The sequence below is a fragment of the Anguilla rostrata genome, chromosome 7 (assembly GCF_018555375.3).
Source record: "Anguilla rostrata isolate EN2019 chromosome 7, ASM1855537v3, whole genome shotgun sequence".
Taxonomy (NCBI): domain Eukaryota; kingdom Metazoa; phylum Chordata; class Actinopteri; order Anguilliformes; family Anguillidae; genus Anguilla; species Anguilla rostrata.
In genome coordinates this window covers 33857684-33878108 of record NC_057939.1, presented here as the reverse complement: position 1 = coordinate 33878108, position 20425 = coordinate 33857684, and the positions used below count along the sequence as shown (strand labels likewise).

Genomic DNA, 20425 nt, shown 5'->3' with positions numbered 1-20425 from the left:
TTTGGGACCTAAAACCAACATTTCAGTCTTGTCTGAATTTAGGAGCAGAAAATTTGAAAGCATCCAAACCTTGATATCTACAATACAGGCCTCTAACCGTGAAAGGGGCAGTGCTTCGCCAGGTTTCATTGAAATATAAATCTGGGTATCGTCCGCATAACAGTGGAACTCTACGCCATGTCCCGGATAATATTGCCAAGTGGTAGCATATATAGCGAGAAGAGTACTGGTCCTAGTACTGATCCTTGTGGAATACCGTATTTCATTATTGAGGAGCTGGACTCATCTTCTTTTAATTTGACAAACTGTTTCCTGTCACAGAGGTATGATCCAAACCATGCAAGTGCCTGTCCATGAAGTCCAACACAGGCCTGGAGTCTGTCCAGGAGTATTCCATGGTCAATTGTATCAAAAGCTGCACTCAGGTCGAGGAGCACAAGAACCGACACAGAGTTACGGTCGGCTGACAGTAGTAAATCATTTGTAACCTTGATAAGTGCGGTTTCTGTGCTGTGGTGGGGTCTAAACCCAGATTGGAATACCTCATGGATACCGTTAGAGCTAAGGTATGCACTTAGTTGCTTAGCAACAATTTTCTCCAATAATTTTGAAAGAAATGGAAGGTTTGAAATAGGTCTATAATTTTCCAATTTATCGGGTTCTAAGTTTGGTTTCTTCAATAATGGCTTAATGACTGCCACTTTTAGTGACTCAGGTACGTATCCTGTGACTAGGGATGTATTAACGATTTTTAGGATATGCTGGCCTAGTACTGGAAATGATGGAGACAGTTTGGAAATCTGGTCTCTAATAGCCTCAATTTTCTGATCGAAGAAGTTCATGAAGGCATTGCTGCTAAGGTTGGAAGGATAGGATGAAAACTCTGATGATTGTTTTTTAGTTAATTTATCCACAGTGCTAAATAGGAATTTTGGGTTATGTCTATTTTGTTCAATAAGTTTTGAGAAAAAGGCAGATCTAGCAGAAGCAAGAGCTTGCTTATACTGAAGAAAGCTGTTTTTCCATGCAAGATGAAATACTTCTAGCTTTGTTGATCGCCATTTTCGCTCTAATTTTCTAGTAGACTGCTTCAGGGCCCGGGTGGTATCGTTATACCACGGAGTGTGCTTTTTCTGACTAGGGTTTCTTCTTTTAAGGGGGGCAACGGCATCAAGAGTGTTCCTGAGGGTAAAGGTTAGCTGGTTGGTCAATTGGTCCAGATCGGCTTCATCAGCATTTTCAGCAGTCTTTTCTTCTATGGAGAGGAATGACTCCGGAAGCATATTTAAAAACTTTGGAATAACCTCAGGGTTTATTGAGCGGCTGTAGTAATATCTAGGCTGTGATACAGGAGGATTTGATGCCTTAATATTGAACGTAATAAGGAAATGATCTGACAGTATAGGGTTATGAGGTGCGATGGTAAGATTTACCACACTAATACCATGTGACAGAACTAAGTCTAAGGTATGGCCACGGTAGTGAGTTGGCTCACAAACATTCTGTACAAAACCAATGGAATCAATAATAGAGGCAAAAGCTGTTCCTAGGGGGTCACCATTTTTATCCACATGTATGTTGAAGTCACCAACAATTATGACCTTATCTGCTGAAATTGCAAGGTGTGATAAAAACTCAGCGAATTCCCTTAAGAAATCAGAATAAGGCCCAGGTGGCCTGTAAACAGACACAAGAAAAAAGGACTGCCGGCTAGCACTTTCATTAGCTAGATCGGGCTGTACACAGTTAGTAATAAGAGCTTCAAAAGAGGAGAACATATAGCCATGCTTAGGCGCTAGACTCAATAAGGACTGGTAAATAACTGCAACGCCTCCCCCTCTGCCTGATGGACGTGACACCTGAGTACCTATGAAACCCACAGGAGACGCTTCATTAATCGCAACATATTCATCAGGTCTTAGCCAAGTTTCAGTCAGACATAATACACTCAGATTATGGTCTATTATCAATTCGTTGACAAGATCTGCTTTTGGAGTGAGTGATCTAACATTTAATAGTCCAATTTTTAAGGATGGTTCACTATGAATAATAGCAGCGTGCCGTGTTTTAATGACAATTAAGTTATCCACATCAATTCCACGGTTAGCTTTATGTTTGGCATAGATGCGTGGAACAGACACAGTCTCAATATAACAGATATCAGATTCTAGTTTAAGAGTATTAATTAAAGGGGCTTTTGAAATACTATTTCTATGAACTAACTCTGAAACGCACCTTGCAGACAGAGGCGTAGGGCCATAAGTCTGGGACACAGGTATAAAGAAACGAGCAGGCAAAAACATAAGGTTAGAAGCCTGCGGCCTGGCCGGTGCCCTGATGGAGTGTCAGGATCTGGCCTTATTAAGACTAGCAGCTATGTTGTTGGATAGGACACGAGAACCTCTCCAGCTCGGGTGGAGTCCGTCTCTCTTTAATAGGCCAGGCCTGATCAGGGTGTGTTTGCTGGCATTGAAGCTCCTCAGTTTCCTGAGGAGAGAGAGCCGCTGCCTTGCCTTTTTGTTAATGTAGTCTGCATTCCCTTGTGAAAAAATATCATGCTGAAGTATACTTAATTTTGTATACTGTATACATGTACTTCAAACATACTCGAGGGTGCTCTTTTGACCCACTTTAATTTGTATTTAAGTTGTAATAAATACATTAAATTTGTGCTATATCACAATTTTAAGTATACTAAAGTTTACTAAAGTATGTTAAATTGGAACAACTTATAGCATACTTAAGTACACTTCTGAGTGATAAACATGAGCATATTAAATTAGTGTCAATATAACAATGTAAGTGTACTAAGTCATATTTCAGAGTATCCCCAAATATCAGTAAGTATAAAATGAAGTGTATTACAAATGTTCTACCTGAATGCTAAATATATAAAAATAGTACTTTTCTTTTGTATTGTAATACATAAAAAGCAGCATTTCACTATACTTATATTGTCATAATTTTGCATTCATTGTAAGATTTAAGTATATTATGTGCATACCTTCAGTGAATTATAAACACATATACAGATATACTTCCAACACCATACAATTGTATCATCAGTGTAATAGAAAAGTATTTAAAATATGTTCAAAATAATACATAGATATGTCTGTAGTCACTTAAAAATACTATTACAGCACTTTAACATTTAAAGTGTTCCCATATTGACACTAAATGGTAATTAGAGCATACTTGTTTTACATGCGGCTGAAAGAAGACACTTGTCAGGATCTTTTTTCTTTTATTTCCAAACCTGCAGAACACACCTTTAACATGCACTTCTGCCTTTCTAGGGACTACAGTTGAAAAAATTAACTGAATAAAGTCAAAGTAAAGTGACAGAAGTCACCATAGATGGGTATAAACTAAATAAAAATGTGTCCCTGTGTACGCAGATCAGTGCAATCAAGAAAAAAAGGAAAACATTATATAAAGTATAAATAACATAAATCAAATTTAAAGAGAATGCTGTGTGCTGATTGTCTACGCAGACCTTTGGGATCCGCCAGCCTGGCTCAGCCTCCTGGCGCAGCTTTCTTTGTTACTTTGTTATTTCTTCTCAGAATGTTCCTGACATCTTGGGTGGAAGTGCCAGGAAAGTGCTCTAGGACACAGTCTATTAAAATAGGAAAATAAGAATTGGAGTTTCAGTCTCAAAATACAATGAAATGTTTGACACATTGGTAGAAAAACAGTTAAAACTAGAAGAGTGCACTCAGTAGAGTGCAGATCTCCGCCAGGCGTGTTAGCTTTGCTGATGCAACAATAGAGGCTACACAATCAATAGTGACCAGACAAATACAATATTACAAGTTTTTACCATGTGCCACTGAAAATCCCAAGAATGCCGATTCAGTCAGTCAGTCAGTCAGTCAATCAGAACCTTTATTTAAATTCTCGGAGGTACAATTGAGGGCCAGGCCCTCATTTTCAATGTAGCCGAGATTACAAACACAATTAAATAAATGTAAGAAAGTGTAATAAAAGATCATAGAATATAGCAACAGTAACTAACATAGTAAATAATAAAATAACTAGAATAAAATACAGTAAAATATAATTAAAAAAATAAAAATAAAATAAATAAAATCAGCACAGATAAGATCAAAAACAGAAGTAACGCTTAAGGTGGTGACATGTTAGCTAATGTCATTCATATCAGCCACGATGTGTTAGACAGAACTAATGTTGACGTTATAGTTTGGCACTTTCTTTTCAAATCTGGACAGGAACAATTCCAAAAGACCAGCAATGTAAAATACCAATTTCAGCGTGAAAATGGCCACAAAATAATTGCTACAGATTCAAACATTAACGTACCCCATTAGTTGGCGGATTATTTTGTTGCCATTTTAATGTTGAAATGGACATTTTACATCGCTGGACTTTCATTCCAAATGGAAGCAGTTGCGGCCCCTACCGGCCAGTTAGCCGCGAATGTATTTCAATGGACAATGCTGGAAATTAATTCAAATAAAATGTTTGTCGTTGACCGATTTGCAAAATATTCTAGAATTCAGGTCCTTGGCCTGCTGCCAGCATGCACAGCAAGTATTAGGCTGATTGGCCCAGTAGTATGTGAGATTAACTGCGGACAGATACACAAACACACACACACGCGCGCGCGCGACCAAACACATAATCCTTTCCAGGCTCTCGCCTGGCAGAGATAACTACAGTAAATAAGATTTTATACGTTGAAATATCTTTACATTGCTATGATAAATTGAGGAATCCGTGAATGAGCACCTCAGTGAAATGCCAGCCATTCAAGATGGCTGCATTGGCCGTCTAGTGTTTGTTTTCTTTAATCGAGTGTCATGGAACGACTCAGCTGCAACAAGCTCTCATCAACAAGCTGAATTTGGCTTAAAGCGATTCACTTTCTGGCGTTTTTTGCTATAATTTCAGTGTTCAGCAATGTGTTCGATTGAGTGAGACCATTTTTACGTGCATAGATGGGTTTTTTTATACTCATATCCACGGCATCCGACATCTAACAACACAGCTTGCTTTAATGTAGTGGATGAGTCATAGCAGTACAAAAGTCAGGATCCCAGAATCCCAGTCTGCAGGGATCATGCATTAATTGTTCCATAGTCACAGTCACTGCTACACCAGGCTCTGGCCTCTGCCAGAGTTTGTTGGAGGCCTAAATACTTTTGAACTTTTTTGAAGTGGAATGTGCACTTATTTACTATGAATTGTGTGACTGCTACTATTATTTGATAGGATTATGTGATGTAGGTTTAACATGATATCTTTGTGCATTTAAAGTGTAATAAATGTATTTAATTGAAAGCATTTTCATCCATATGGCTGCTTTATAAATATGAAATCATCATACACAGAAAGTTCTGACTTACAGGTGCCAACATAACAGTTAAAATCTGCTTTGCATGCAGGGAGGGAGCTCATTGTGAAAGGTAGAAATCTTGTCTTACACCAGAAAACGATGTCAGCTAGGTCTATCAGCAAACATATGGCTTAGCTATGCTCAGAAGTCCTCAATAAGAATAGTATTTTCCAAGAAATTAGGACAACGTTTCGTTAGCAGCGTCTTTGTTTTACTGCTACTACACAGTGAATGCATAATTGAATGCGAAAAGAAAATTTCCGGTTACGCTGACTTATAAAACGCTATTCCAAAAGCAAAATTAGACATGTTATACATCGTTAGAAAGCTTATACTCTCACCTACTAAATAAATGAATTGTTAATCGAGCCAGACTGTACTAAAAAGGGCGACAACGCCATAAACAACACGTGTGGTATTATGCACAGCTATTTTGGAAGATACCCAGGTATCACACATGCGCGTATATTTCACAAAGGGATTGTCCAAGACTATGTATGACCACTCAGTCTCAAAAGGGACATCTCTACGCGTAAAACCAATGGTAAGGTTATATATTTATTCAAGATTTAGTCCCAGATATTGACTGTAGAATGACATGGTATCATTTTTTAAAACTTTTTCTCGTTTATTTCGTTGTTGAGTGAGCAGCGTTTTCACTGCTGTATAGGCATATCTTAGGGCTATTGTCGGGTTTATGTTGTTGCTATGACGGAATACGATTTTTTAGTGGTGAAAGAATATTTTTATGAATGCCAAGATAGACAATATTGTCCATTATGTCATGGGTGGGGGGTGTAGTTGTAGATGAGACTGCAGGGAGGGAGGCGTGTTAAATGAAGGACCAGAGCGACAATGGTGGCGCTGCAAAACTCCTTATTCGGTATAGTTGTCATGTATCATCTACTAACAAAACTAGAATACACAATTTGTGTTTTCAACTCATAGTTTGGTTTCAGGAGAAATTAAGGTCTGAGTTGAGCAATCTAGGCACGCCAGCATGCAAACCACTAGGGGGCTTATTGATTTGATTGCATTTGCCTAGGGGGCTTGCGTGAAGGGGTTAACAATGGAAATCCATACAATTGGACTGGGGCCGTCTGCAGCCACTCGACGCATTCTTATCAAAATACTGTTCTCTAATTAGACAAAATGCTCACGATAACTTGCTTGCTTAACAGCAGGTCTACCAGACAGTTATATGAAAATTAGCCTAGTCAAATCACCAGTAGTCTACACATCTCTGATTGACTGACCATCAGTGCAGTCGATGTTCTTCCCCTGTAGTTCATATTGCTAATGCGTGAGCTAACCACGGATAGCTTACCTAGCTCACTGGCAAGCTGATATGCTAGCTAAGCATATTCGTTTTGACGAGAAACATAAATTGAAGATAACTGAACATAATTGTATTATTAATGTCATACATATAACGTGATTACATGACACAGTACAGTCACGGATGGAAATTAAACTCCGTAAACATTTGATCATATATTTTAAAACATAACGGCAGACAGTCAGCTAGCCTCAAGTTCGTTCTGCAATCGTTCGTTCAGGTTGATGGGCTTTTCCGCACCGGACTGTCAATCACATTGTGAAAATCACAAGACCGCTTAACTCTATGGTTTTGGCTCCAAATCGAGAACATGGCCGCGCCCGCCATTGAGCTTCAAAACGTGTTTTACAGACCCACGGAGAGGCAATGAGTGACGTCACAGTAGCTTTGTCCATATTTTTTACAGTCTCTGCCTTCAAGTCTTTCAAAAGCTTGGTGCAACTGCATAGTGTTGACCACTATGATGTGAAAGTATTTTCAAATAATTCCATAAATCAAATACTTCGTATTTGAAAATTCAGTATTTTAAATGTTTTTTAAAGACATATTTGAAAGTAATGGCAAATACATGCAAATGCTCCTTAAATGTATTTTGAAATGCACTTTGTAATTTAAATACTCAGTATTTGTAAATACTGAATTTCAAATAATTTCTAAATTAGTATTTAAATGTCATTAAAATACTTTAAATAAAAAGCGGTACCCCCTTATAAGCATATCAGACTTGCAGTAGAATAACTCAGGCGAAGTGATGAAAATCCACAGATGGGATGCGATCAATTCAGATGTTTAAATGCTCTGCATACAATAATAAACCACTTCGTTTCTAAGAATAATTGTCAACTTGGTCAAAACAAGCAAACAAACAAATGTTTGCAAAACATATTAATGGCATCTACTTTCATTTTGCTTTTATAATTAATAATTGAGATAATAAAAGGCATTTTTATTTGAAATCTGCTTTTCATCTAGTATGGTCTATCCAGTATCTCCTGGAGTGAGATAATATGTTTAGGTAAGCAAGATAGCATAAAATAAGCATCTGTTCTTCAACAAGGTAAGTAAAAAAGTTTCTTTCCACCAATGAAAAACATGGCCTGCTTGAATAGTATGGCACTCTGAAAATGAAAATGAGAAGTAAAGGAGACTCTCTGAACATCCCCCATCTACCTATCTCTCAAAGCCTTTCAAAGACTGGGACAGAATCATGCAGAGTGAGGCTAGTTTGTGCACATCAAAAATGTGAAGGAATTATCTTTAATACTGCACAGGTTTATCTTAAGAATGATGTTGCAGTTTGATTGCAGTCAAATTATATAATGACTTAATTGAACTGGTTCCTTTATGTTTCAAATGTGAATTTTGTCATAAAATAAGCTGGAAATCCAGATAAATATATGTGTATCTATTTGTTCAACCAATAAAATTATTTGTATGTGTTTTTCGATTTAAATATCGGAAGAGGGCGTGGCTGAAACCGGAAGAATGCAGAGTTTAAGCTGAAGCTGTATAAAATGCCAAAAATCCCTACATTCTACCATTATGTCACTGCTTTTACCATTATAATCACTGCCACTACTATCATTGAGATATTAAAGCATTAAAGTCATGGTTTTACAATGACATCAGTAATAATTCAGTTTGGGCCATCTGGGTAGTGTAGAGGTATAAGCACTCGCCTACCACCACAGAGACCCGCGTTCAATCCCTGGCAGCGGTACTTCTGGCTTGGTGAGATGTTCCTACGAACACAATTGGCAGTGTTCACGGGTGGGAAGCCGGTGAGGGTGAGAGTCCTGATCGTTGCATTAGCGACTCCTACTGGTTGGTTGGGGTGCCTGTTCAGCGGGGAGGGGATCTGAGGGTGAACCTCCGCACACGTTACGCTCTACCAGTGAAACTCCTCGCTGTCAGGTGAAAAGAAGCAGCTGGAGACTCCACATGTATCGGAGGAGGCATGTGGTAGTCTACACCCTCCCCAGACCGAAAGAGGATAGCGCATCGACCAGGACTGTGATACACACGAGGAACTGGTATAACGACTAAGTTGGGGAGAAAATGGGAGAAAATGGCAAAATAAAAGTCCAATTTGCTTTTTAAAGTAATAATCTCAAAGATTTTCATTAAAATAAATGTCTTTTAAGTCACTATCTATCGTTGCATTGGGTAACACAATGGTGATTGAGCCTATTTTTAGATTAATTTATACTATTATTATTATAATAATTCATGATTAAAAAACTTCGTGTCTGTGGCGACATTCCCGGGAAAAAATCACAAGCGGTGCACAGTTAGTGACGCGTTTTTCATCACCCATCAGTGGTTGGTCCGCCAGAGAGGGTAGGCGGAACTAACGCAACAGACTCGCTCTTCAACTCACTTGTGTGTGAGCGGCATACTGTTTTTTCTGGTGTCTGCATGCATTACAATAACAGAGAAGTGGGGGGTTGGGGGAGTTATGGAACCCTAAAAGGTTTTTGGGTAACATGAGAGATCATATTATTTGTTGATGTAGATTTCGTATTACATTTAATGACAATGTAACTTTACTAAATTACATAGCTATTTGCACAGCTAACGCTAGCTACCGGACCATGTCAAGAACAAGACAACATTAGTTTAGACAACGTTGCGCACAGTATCCATCTCTCACATCAGGTAACGTTGCGTTAGCTAGCTAGCTAATGTAATTAACACAATCTAATGTCGGTTAACAATAAGAAAAAAACGCTAGCTAACGCTACCGACCGGTACCGACCTCGCAAACCGTCTCTCGAATGCAATGATACCTTGTTGCAACGTTGCAGTGTAGCTAACTTAAGGTCAGTTCAGATCAATGATTCGCAACGAGACTGGATGCAACTTGCAAAATTCCAAGACGTCTGATTGTAAACGTTCTAACTGCACTTGGCGATTTGACAAGGTGGGTCTTTTGAGACCCCAGGCAACGGCTTCAGACGCTCTGCAACTAACCAGTTCACACCGCTGCAATTTTCTCTACAACATTCCAAAACCGTTTCGTCTCGTTGCGAATCATTGATCTGAATTGGCCTTAACGTTACCGTTATTTACATTGTTGTTTTTAAGCCTTTTTTCACAATTAACTTGATAGCAGAGTAAAACAAGACTTATAAAGATGAAGAATTTATTCTAAAAACACCAGCAGTACAAATGATAGACATGGCTCTCCTTCTCTGTCCCTACTGACACACTTAAATAGGTTGAGCCAATCAAATGCACCTGGGTTACAATCACCATCAAATTAACAAATTAAATCAATTAAACAATTAAATGTGATCAATTAAAAGCAATCAATTAAACAATTAACTAGTGAAGGGCCACTCCTTCACATTCATCAATATATTATAATGATCGGAATAAAGCCATCTTTAAACAGAGCATTAACCAGGGGTATAGGTGGAGCAGAGCCAGGTCTGATTTCAGTGTAAAGATGTCAAACCGGAGAAAACTAAATAAAAGAATACAGCAGTATGGATTAGCGTTATTATTTTATTACGTTTTGCAAGGCAGTTGTTTCAAAAATATCACACAACAATCATTCACGAGAAAGACTGTTTAGTGTGCATGAGATACATAACTGTACGAGCCGCAGAGAATCCCGCAAATTCTTCTTTGCAGTGTAAAGATGTTCATACCGGGCAAAAGGTGGATAAAGAACGTCTGTGGAAATTGATCATCATTAATTCTACCCCAGGTCTGCTACAACATTTTAACCCAGCTTGGCAGTGTAAAGGCAGCTTAAGTTAGCCTTATGTTAGACAATGAATGAGTGTGTACATAACGTTACTTTTATAACAACCATTTTTTATTCAGTAAATAGTGTTATAGTTGGCGTGGCCCAGGTGCCAACTGTCTGACGTCACACAGGCGACACTGGTTGGATCCGGTTGGATCTCTGGGAAGTGAGGTCCAAAAACACACCTGCAATTACTGCTTTTCGTCATTGGTACCGCCAAAGAGAACGAAACAGAAATCTTCGAGATTGTAACTTTAAATCTGAGCACTGTGTTAAATTTGTGTGGGAAATGCCCTTTCTCCAATCAGGAAAATGACAACTACCGAGGCCCTTATCCCGACAAACATTACTATGGTTATGAGGCCACGTCGGATAAGGACAAGGCCCGAGTTTGACAAGTGGTACAACGATGTTGCTGACGGTGTTTTTGACTTCCAGGAAGAACTGTACACCTATGGTAGAAATGATGTCGTCCTGCTAAGAGAGGCGTGCTTAAAGTACCGCAACGAATTTATTGAAAGTACAGGGCTTGACCTGTTTAACCACACCATGCTAGCGTCCTGCTGTATGGCTACAAGACACGTTTTCTCCCCAGAGACACACTAGCCCTGACACATAACAACGCTTACATTAACCAACACAAAGCTTATTCAAACATTTCCATTGAATGGTTAGAATTTGTCAAGGAAACCAGAAATGTAGATGTGCACCACGCTGAGATAATGGTGGGTAAATATTATGTTGATGGCTATTACAAAAAAGACGGCGCGAGAATAGCTCTTGAATTTAACGGTTGTATGCATCATGGTCACGCATGCCGTTATAACCCAAACCACACTCATCCATTGTCAAAGATACCATATGGGGTTTTAAGAAAGCGTTTTGATGACAAACTGGAAGAAAGGTGGATTTCAGGATGCTGGGGTAGTATCGAGCTGATGAAAGCTATTGAGAAGGATTATGTGGTAGTCAGGATAGATGAGGTGTGGCATCCCGCAAAGCTCAGACAGCGGTTACCCAGTGCATGCTGCGCATGCTGTGTCAGAGGCCGACGAGCCTATATTGAAGACTATTTTGAAAAGTAGAATATTAGGTTGAATCCTGATGAAATGTGTGTGAATCAAGCCCAGAGATCCATCAACAAAGTTCTCCTCAACAGCCTCTGGGGGCGCTTCTCAATGAGGAAAAAATCTACCCGTAGCAGAAATGTTGACAGACTCTGAACAGTTTGCTTGATACATTTTTGGTGACGAGTATGATGTCACCCACTTTTCGTTTGTCTAGGAAGACATGGCATTGATTCAGTGGCGTCATGCAGATGGAAATGGTGGACAAACTCGCAACATAAACATGCTTCTCAGTGCTTTCACAGCGGCTCATGCACGATTAGAATTGTACAATCTTATGGATAAGCTGGGTGACAGATTGTTGGACAGTGACACAGACAGTGTTGTCTTTGTTTCTAAGGATGGTGACTGGGAACCGTCCCTAGGGCCGTATCTAGGAGATCTGATGGATGAAATAGGCGGCGGGGATTACATCACAGAATTTTGCTCGGGCGGTCCAAAGACCTACGGGTATCGGACGGCTAGTGGTAAAACGTGTATGAAAGCAAAAGGAATTACTCTGAATGCTGAAAATTCAAAGGTGATCAAGTTAGACACGCTGATTGACCTTGTTGACCATTATGTGGTGAATAGAGACAGCACTCAACACATACTTGCACGCACTGATAACATTGTGAGGAATAAAAAGCAACTCACACTGAAAAACAAATCAGTCATTCAGCGTTTTAAAGTTGTGTACACAAACGTGTCCTACTTTCTGATTTCTTGACATTGCCTTATGGGTACTGAGAGAGGTATGGATAGACCTATTCAGGGTTTGAGAGACATCACAAATTTTGACTTTAGACTTCAACACCCTTTCTCTTGTGTAATAAGTGGACCTTCAAAATCGGGGAAAACGTTTTTTATAAAGATGCTGATTGCTAATGCAGACAATGTGATTTCTGATAAAATTGAAAACGTTGTATACATTTATGACTGTTGGCAACCGCTTTACGATGAGTTAATGAAGATAAGAGACATCAAGTTCGTTGAAGGGATACCCAGCACTCTATACGACGACAACCTCCTGCCTGTGGCTAAGAATAATTTATTAATTTTTGACAATGTGATGAAAGACACTAGTAATAACCACCAGGTTGAAAAGGTGTTTACGCAATACGTACATCACTGTCTACCTGGTACAGAATGTTTTTTCAGGGTAAAACTAGCAGAACGATCAGTTTGAATACGAATTATCTGATTTTGTTTAAGAACCCCAGAGACAATAATCAAATAAATGTACTGGCCCGGCAAATGTACCCTGGTAATACAAAGCATGTTTTAAAAACGCCACAGAAAAGCCTTACAGATATTATAACTGATTGATTATAAAGCCAAAACACCAGACCCATATCGTCTCAGAACAGATTTGCTTTCAGAGTATCCGGCTATTCATGTCCAGAAAAAGAGTTGAGACACCGATATGTCGGCTAGGATTCATAGGAACTTACCAGTTTTGAAACTGTTACTTAAAGCTAAACCTGCACAGAGATGACTCATTTTGCAATCTGCATCAAACGAGTTAATCTTAACCCTGTGCGAAGTGGCTTTTAACATTCTCAGTGGTACCATGCCACTTACAAATTCACAATATAAAAAGTTGGAGAAGAAAACAGAGAAAGTTTATTGCGGATAAAAAGATTGGCATACGTAGGAAAAAACAAGCTATTAATCAAAGGGGGGGATTCCTTCTTCCACTTAAGTGTGGCTGTTCCGTTTAAAAGTAGTCTAATTGCATCGAGACAGAGTTAAATCTGATGGAGTATGCTGAGAAAATGCATTTAGTCCCCCAACGCCATTTGGATAGATTAAGGAATAACTGTGTCCCCAAACCTGTAAGACAGACTGTGGAAAATGACTTGAAAGCCTCTATAAAGAATGTTTTGAGTAGAGATGATTTGGACCCACACGAGAAAGCCAAGCAATACACATCATTATTGCATAGATACTTGTCCTTGGTTAAGCAGGGGGAACTTGAAACTAATATTTTAACACTGGCTGTACCAACACCTTCTGTAAAGAATGATGCAGAGCAGACTTTACCAGGAACACAAACCACCGCTGTTGGTGTGGAGGGGGATAATATGGTTAAAGAAGTTTTGAATAATGTGCCATCGAGAAACCGAAAGAATGCTCAATACATTTTAGATAAGATGTTTCAATCGAAAGACTTGGCTTCGTGGAATGAATCGGGCAAATTTATTTTAAATGGTACCGTTATTCCTGGTACCCACATATTTGATGTTATGGCCCCAAAGGTTTAGGGGTACATGGGGTGAGTAACATTTATATATTTATAAGACCGGGTGATTTAAAGATGAGCAATTGTGTGATAGTAATAAGGAGACTGAAACGGACTGCCAAGTGAAGTGTGTTCACTATATTTAAAGTGCAAAAGTGAAAATACAAGTGGCTAAACAAGACACACAATCGAGGTCAAGGAACCGGAGTGTTGCTAAAGAAAAGAAAAACAACAAAACCAAACAGCTAGCTGAAAATCAAAAGTAGGACAAGGCTAACTAGTATATTTACAAGACAAAAGTCTGACTTCTACTCTAGCTAACAAACAGAAACAGCAGGTGGCAACCACTCCTAACCTAAGGTGTCTATACAAGTACCAAAACTACGTGTGCTCAATGTATAGAGGCCTCTGTCTTACCCTGTCCCAAGGCCTCGTCGTGGCCACATGGAATGCAACGGGACAGACAAACAGAGGATAACAACATACACAATGGCAACACACTAGGGAACGGTACAATACGAAGATTAAACACCAGCAAAAAAACATACGGCTAAAACTCAAAGACAGATTGACAACACGAGAGCTACCAAAAACAGGAAGTCCGGGGTTTTTAAAATGTGAAGCTGTCTGCTGATTGGAGGAACCGGGGTGGTGTGGCACTTTCTTTTTGGTGGAGACGGGACAAGGATGTAATGATGATTGACGGCAGATGGGACAAATGGGAATGGGGATCCTGTAGAGAATGATAGTCAGAACAAAGACAGAGAGAAAGCGAGCGAGAGAGACACATACACACATTTGGGACGTAGCATTGATTTAGTGAAAAGTGTTACAGCGCCACAAATGGTGAATGTTAGAAGGAGACGGCTAGGTTGGCACGAATTCCTGAGAGCTATTGCGACTCTAAACATACCGTTTTCTACAGTTCCAAACCACCGTGTTAAAGACGAAATCAATTCATTTACAAACACTGGTGCATCTGGTTACGCGATACCCACAAGAACCCCAGAAACTTCAACCCGAAACTTCTACTAACAAAATATGGTTGTGGCGACATACTATTAACGTCCTCTATTGGTCTCATAACGTCCGCGTTACGTCTCAATTTACGTAGTATTACCGTAAAAACGTAAGACCAGCGCCCCGTCGCTGCGACGTCGCAAAACAACGTTGTGGATACGTAACACTTACGTCTTTACAACTTTACGTTTGACAATGTAATAGAATAACCTTACCCCGACGTTGTGATTACGTCACCAGGCAGTCATCCGTCGTAACGTTATAGATTTACGTCGCTGACACGTTGTTTAAACTTCTTTATTACGTTATTTACCTTTCCACAACGTTGCGGATTGGTCGCTTACTTACTAAACCCTGACCATACATTTTGATTTTGTGTGTTAAAAAAAGGTATATCATGGTGTTGTAATTTTGATCTCCATTCTATCCTACCAATAGTATTGATATCAAAATGACGCCAAGTTACAGTACTACAAACAATATAGGCTATCTTGCCTCACCAAAATTACATAAGATGTATTTCAAAGCAGTGCTACCCAATATTTCCTCAATTCTTTAAAGTCACTTGGGCCTGTGTGTATAAGCATGCACTACATGGACAGGCCAAACATATGTGTGGATGGCTCTCTCACAGTCAAGATTGATTCAATAGGCGTGTGTATGTCCAATTTGTATTGGTATGTATGTATTTTGCTGCCCAGGCTTTCTGTTGCGTGAATGATAGTATGTTTCTTGGTATAAGTGTGTGTTCGTGAATGTGAATGTAAGATGCTGCCAGGGAAATGTCCCCATGCGGATAAAGAAGTTCTCTATGTATGTATGTACAATATGTGTTTTACATGCAGTATTTATTGTACGTAGCAAATATACAATAACTTGTACATGTACTCAAATTCAGTTCAGAAGCAAGTATAAACATGTTTTCTGGAGAAATATGCTTCCTGCAGTTACTCAGCAGCAGTTTTCTACATGAATTTCTGTGTTCCATGAGGCAATTCGAAATATTTGACTCTTTGATCTGACACAAAGTTTGCATGACATTGTAAAATGGTAAGATTACAAAACACAGGGCCAAGTGACTTGAAAGAATTGAGGAAATATTGGGTAGCACTGCTTTGAAATACATCTTATGTAATTTCAGTGAGGCAAGATAGCCTATATTGTTTGTAGTACCGTAACTTGGTGTCATTTTGATATCAATACTTTTGAGTAACTTGGCATTTTTGTACGTTGAAAACATGTTTTTTATGAGATATCATTTCTTTTTGCAAAGCGTTTTATTATGAGAGTGAGAAATGCGAAGTGACCCTGTAAGAAACGGTTGTGGATTATGGCTATCCTTGTGTGAATTTGTACAGTCTGATGAGCGTATACGGTTTAGCAGTGTCGGTTTGCTATATATGTAAAACAGTGGCTGTGACAAAGCATGCGGTGGCGTAAGCGTAAACCCAACAGAAGCGCAGTTTAAATATGGCTAGTGTATGTACTCACGGATCTGAGGGCCATCCAATGAGCCTTGATTGATAAAAGAATGAGCAAACGCGTAGAATTAGAGCTCCCTAGGTCGCAACTTGTATACCCTTCTGTCCTGCTCCGTTGTCTGTTATTTCGTGGAGATGCACTTTTAGTGTTTGTAAGGTTTATAAGGCATTTTGATAGGCTTATCAGCAGGTAGGAATCCTCTTCGCTGTTTTGCTAAGCTAGAACCGGAAAAGTTGATAGTGGAGAATAGGAGCAGACGCATATGTCCCAGCAGGCTTTGCATATGAGAAAATAACAACAGTGTGCGAGAAATTATGACGAAATGATGAAATTGCGTAGTTGAAACAATATGTTTTTAGCAGAATGGGCATGTAGGTGAAGGTTGACATGATCACAGAATATAGTGCGGAGTAAAGAAAGTTACCACTCTATATATAATAGTCGGTGTAAAGCATTAATCGTTAAAGTGGAGGGTTAAGTAACGAGTGAAATCTATTGCACTGTTGTGCTTTTCTCATGTTCAGTACTAGTAGTTATACTTATTGGTGAGTCATGATTTTAAATGTAATGTTTTAATGGGGAGTTGCAGAACGTACATATGTGGTAATTGTTTGTATGTGGCTAGATAGAGAACAGGGCGAGGTAACATGAATGTAGAAACGTGCTGATAAGAAGGTTTTGTACGGTAGCGAAGTGAAGAAATATAGTTTGTAGAAATGGCACAGCGGTGAACTGGTGTAACTTTTTAATAAAAGGAATACATTTGCCGTCATGAAATGCATATGGGTGGCCGTGAGTGAGTTTTGGTAAAGAAAATATAAAAGCATAAGAAAACATTAGTGTAAAAGAGGAAATTATCTGCCTGAGGACGAGGCGGGATTCAGTCGTTCAACCGGAGGTTTACCAGTCTGTCACTTTGTTAGGGCAGCACCATGACATAGCTATGCAATGCGTGAAAAATCATTAGCAAACCTGTCCGTGGTTTTAAAGAAGAACACAGGCGAGTAAGCACAGAAGAGCTCCCGTTGAATCCATATGGCTTTGCCATATTGTAGCCGGTTAGCAATTGAACGTGCAGACGGTACGTCATAATACAGTGTATACGTTCGGGGAACGGCTGGTAGATATGGTGCAAAAGCAATAATTGAGAAGTAGTAGACAATTATTAGTGAGGTTAAAAGCAGGTTAAAGAAAGGCATTCTTAGCTGGGCTTGAACCTAGGACCCTGTGATCCCAAGACTGTAACCTTACCCACTAGGCCACAGGTGGACTAGCTGTTTGTACTGAGAATGTTTCAGAGTAAAAAGGTATGGGTATTTTGCGTGTGTATGCGAGTTTTTCATTGGGTCACGTAGGTGAAGATTTGGCGGGTGTCAGTAAAATGTCCAATGGGGAGACATGTTATTAGTGGGATAGGCGGCAGGAAAAATAAGAATGAGAAGAAGAAGAAAGAGAAGAAGAAGAAGAAGAAGGAGAAAACGCAAAATCCCCTTAGTTTGGGGCTTTATTGTGTGGACATGTGAAGTTGTTTATGAAATCTGTCTGTTGAAATGGGGTCAGAATGTACAGAATTTAATGTTTTTAAGGGCTGAGTGTCTGTGGCTGTTGTGGTTATTTCTGTGGGGAACCCTTAAAAGTGCCAAACTCTCGGTGCTGTATAGGTATGGGGCATGCCCCCGCCAAGGCGTAACTTGGCGGGATGGCATACCTGCCATCCCAATCTTCAAAATTTAAGATACTTTAATTGCAGCAATAAAAAATGTACACATATCAAGCCCAAATAGAATAGAAAGCCTTTATTGTCATTGTATAGAATACCATTGAGATCAGGTTCAAGTTACATTTCTAGGTAGGCAATATGTGCAAGCATAATTATGGTACAGAAGATGAGACAAACATACAAAACTAGATACAAAAACATAAAAAGGGTGAACGGTAGTTTCAGGAAAGTAATAACCATAGACCAATGATTTCAACATTAATAGTGTTGAGTATTTTTGTCTTTTTCAAACGGTGAACTACATTTAAGTTAGGATCACCTTGGATCAACTTGGAATACAGTCACTCTTGTCTCAGGCATGTCTTGAGTGGGGAAGGCTGGACCTCGGGCTCTTCACTGGGGCAACAGTCATAAGGCCATGTGTGGGAGCTGAAAGGATATGAAATTGGACCAAGTAAGAAAAATACATTGAGTAACACACACAGCAGGCTAAAATCGTAATTGTGTTTTGACAATGACAAACAGTCAATGAGCAAAGAGCTGTTTCCATAAAATATCCATAACTACCTTCATTCTGATCTTGTGCTCTAGTTTCCATTTGAGCTGTTGGGCCAAATGTAGAGAACTCTGCAAAAGAAAATCAATTTAAGTCAGTATTTGGTGGAAATACTCTTGATTAATATTGATTACACAATGCACTGGCGTGAAGCCAAAGCAAATTTATTTATTTATTTAATTTTTTTAAGGCCACGATTACATCAGGTATAGAGTAATAATGCTACAGGATTTTGATGAAAAAAAGTTGAGTTTTTGTATTTCTAATGGAAATAATGTTTAGTTAATGCTTTCAAAAGAGCGCAAAAATAGCTTTCAAAAGAGGCGCCAACAATGCTAGCTTGAAAAGGCTTGCTAGCTCCAGTTTGTCAAACACCAAAAACCAAATGAAGACCACACAACTATTTTATATCATATTTATGATGCATATTTTAACCAACATGTTGATATCTCATTAGGACGTGGACAAGGTACATTACAGCTTTCAAAAGAGCGCCACATACATTAGCTTTCAAAAGAGGCGCTGGCAACAATGCTAAATGAATGCCAAATGAATGTAATGTAATGAATGTAATGCTAGCTAAAAGGACATGAACAAAGGTGCTTTACGGACAGCCGTTTATACATGTCGAATTAGCTCAATTGTTAGCTAACTAAACAGGCCATCGCCAAGATCAGCTAGGTAAAGCTGGCTGGTCTTACATTACATTTGCACTGGGCTATTAGCGTTAAATACTCAAAGTAGCAAATATGTTATCTAACAGAACACTAACTCAAATTAGTCCCAAACAGACGCCAGGTCTGAACAGACGCCATTTCACCTACTAACTTAAAGCATTAGCAACATTCAGCTAGAACTGCAAACATGCATGTTGAAAGTAGGACTCCATCATTACATTGCAAATACTACTAACCGAAAAGGTCTCCAATGCATTCAGTTCTTCTTGTTAGCTTTTACGGCGGTTGGCATCCAGTATTGTTGCATTAATACATTCAGTTAAAAATATAAAGGCATAATGAAACGCTTACCTGCTCTTGAACGCCGTCAAACCCAGGTTTTCCCACGGAGAATTTGAAATCACAACAACCTTCTTCCAAGAACACGTCTTCTTCTTCTTCTTGTCAGTTTTTTGGCAGTGTAGACGCAACTAGGCGCAACTTCGCAGGATAGAAATTTAACAATTGCAGCTCATACTCTCATATACAGCCCTGAATCATGCAGGAACTGTAAAACTGTATTGGTGATCAGCTGGTGGTTCTCGCTTTGGCCAAAAAAAGATTTAATGGAGAATGCAACTACTCCTAGGTCTGACAATCTCTTATAGAAAGTTTCCCTCTCTGCTTTATACTTGCCACACTCCAGGAGAGCATGCTTGACTGTTTCTGGGTTTCCACACTCACAGAGTCCTGTTGGATGTTTTCCTACAATGTGCAAGTAATGATTTAACCCACAGTGTCCAAGCCTCAGTGTGCTAATTTTAACTGAATCTCTTCGGGTTCCAGACCAACAACTGGGTTTTTTAATCTGAGGATGAAAATAAAAATAGTGTCTTCCTTTAGTCTCCTTTTCCCATAATCCCTGCCATTCTCTTTCAACACCCTCCTTGATTTTTCCTCTAAGTTCCACCCTTCCCAGGGATATATTTACATCTATTTCTCCTTTCTTAAGACTTGCCTTTGCTATAGCGTCAGCTATTTCATTTCCCTCAACTCCAGTATGCCCAGGAACCCAGCAGAACTTGACTTTGCAACCAGATTTCCCAATTGTGAACAAAACAGATAAGATCTCATTAATAAGGTCAGGCCGAGCTTTTGATTTAAGTCCTCTTATAGCCATCA

The 20425-nt window shown here is 39.2% G+C and overlaps 1 protein-coding gene and 1 long non-coding RNA gene across 3 annotated transcripts in view; both read right to left on the bottom strand.

The window, feature by feature from the left end:
- Positions 1-20425, bottom strand: part of LOC135258515 (ribonuclease inhibitor-like) — a 362007-nt gene that overhangs the window by 218352 nt on the left and 123230 nt on the right. The window lies entirely within an intron of this gene.
- LOC135259572 (uncharacterized) lies at positions 18093-19727 on the bottom strand. The gene is made up of 3 exons (XR_010331328.1): positions 19616-19727; positions 18599-18658; positions 18093-18460 (listed from the first exon to the last, which is right to left on the bottom strand). It is a non-coding gene; the product is annotated as an uncharacterized LOC135259572 (long non-coding RNA).